The following is a 2,117-nucleotide window of genomic DNA, read 5'->3' on the forward strand; positions in this document are numbered from 1 at the left end:
CCAAACCAACCAACACTCTCATCAGTTTCAGAGAGAAAGTATTTCAGACCTCAAGCTTGCCCTTTGTGTAGACTTCACAATCATGTTTTGAAGTTTCACGCTAATGAAACAACATGGTATTCAAAAAGGGTAGCAGAATATGTTTTATCTAATAGGAAAGTGCTTGTCTATTTCTCAAGACCCCAGAAAACTTCCCTTTTCTCCTTCTTGCACATGATATTGAGCGTCTCCAAAATAATTTATGTTTTGCGCATATGTTCATCAATTCTTTTTCCAAAGTAGTTTCTGTATTTATTTCTCCTATCACTGTCTCTCATTTTTTTCCTAGTAGTCATTGAGCATGCACAGAAGAGGTTTCTGAACACTCAGAAGTGAGGCAAAGAATAACATCCAAACCTACAGTAAACCTTATTTTGACACTGTCAACCACAGAAATTTTTCCAGACTTGTATCCCAAATCTTGTCCTTCTAATAAATTGTTACATTTCATACTTTTTTTCATTTTTCTTTTTTTTAAAGGAAAATATATAACTATTACACTTTTATTTAAATATAATACACTTTTATTCTAAAAAAACCACCCTGACAAGGGGGGTCTATTATTAAAAACAAAACAAAAAAAGGCATTACAGTCTAAAAATATTAGTCATTTTATAGTCCTCAAGATATTTTTATTACTCAAGATTTCAAGGAAAAGTTGTGTACTGGAGTAAGACAAACTTACAATGAATGAGTATGGAGAACAGTATTTTGACTCTAAACAAATATGCACTAGTGATCTTAAAGTACAATGTGCACTAAAACTTATTCACACATAAAACAATTCATGCTCTTCACGTGTAAAATACTGTGAAAAATAAGATGGAAGAAACTGGATAGGAAAACATTCGTGTATCATAAAAATATGTTAGAATGGGACTTATCTATAGAGTTAAAGCTTTGCTTTAAAACAAACTTTATTTAAAAATCTTCTTTTGCTTTATCTAAAAATTAGCCTTTCTATAAAAACCATTCCTTTAAAACTTTGCTTTAAAAACATCAGTTTTATATTAGACAAAATATTAAATTATATAGGCACAATTAGTTAAGAGGGCTATAAGAACTTATATTATAACCCTTCATTTTCCAGTGACTTGCAATACAGTCATAAGATTCTGTGTCTACTGACAACCATAGGAAAATTCATCCATAGAAATAAACTTTTATTTAAAAAATAAAATAAATTAAACCAAACCAAATAAATCTGTCAGACCATATTTGACTTGTAAAGGAACTTCCCAGCTGACACATGCACATCTTCTTTTTAACTTGGGAAATATGCATATACATTAAAAAGATCCCAAAAATATTCTTTGAACATGTGGTTTATGATGACAGCTTTTATATTTCCTTCACATACTGTATATTAAAATAAACCATTTCCAAGTCCACCTTTATCTCAGTCCAAATCAGTGACCCTTGACACTTCAGAAAATGAATTAAGAATAGTTTTGTTTTCTGAGGGGAAAATGCACATACACCATGTTCACTGGCAGAAACAGCAGAGTCTGAGCTTTTCCATGTTTTTTGTATGTTCTGAAAAACATATTGTACCACTACAGAATATACAAAGACCTCTAAAGTAAAATAGATTATATAATATACCAAATGGAAGCTTTAAAAACCGAAGTCCTGATTGTGATGATGTTTAATTACGTGCTTAACTTACTACAAATAAGCAATTAATCTTGGGTTTTAGAGCAAAGAGACACCTGCAAGACTGGGGGTTATGTCTCCTAAACACATTAAATAAGCTATCATAACAACTATTAAAAAAAGAAAAAAACTAAACTAAAATACCATGGGGATTTTTTTGCCATAAAACCATAGTGGTTGGAGCATCAGTGGCCAAGCACGAATCTCTATGGAATATAATTTTAATTCACCTAAATATTTAAAAAAAAATATTTGAACTCTAATACATTTACGTGGAAGATACTTTAGGTTTATTTAAATATTTTACTGAAAGCTTCAACTCTAGTCCATAAAAATTTAACCAGTAGTACACCCAATTAAAGTAAAAAATCACAGAACCCCAAACTTAAAGTTGACGTTCCAGAACAACCCAAAGCTATTTG

Source organism: Neopelma chrysocephalum, unplaced genomic scaffold (genome assembly GCF_003984885.1).
Source record: "Neopelma chrysocephalum unplaced genomic scaffold, ASM398488v2 Primary Assembly neopelma1_44, whole genome shotgun sequence".
NCBI lineage: Eukaryota > Metazoa > Chordata > Aves > Passeriformes > Pipridae > Neopelma > Neopelma chrysocephalum.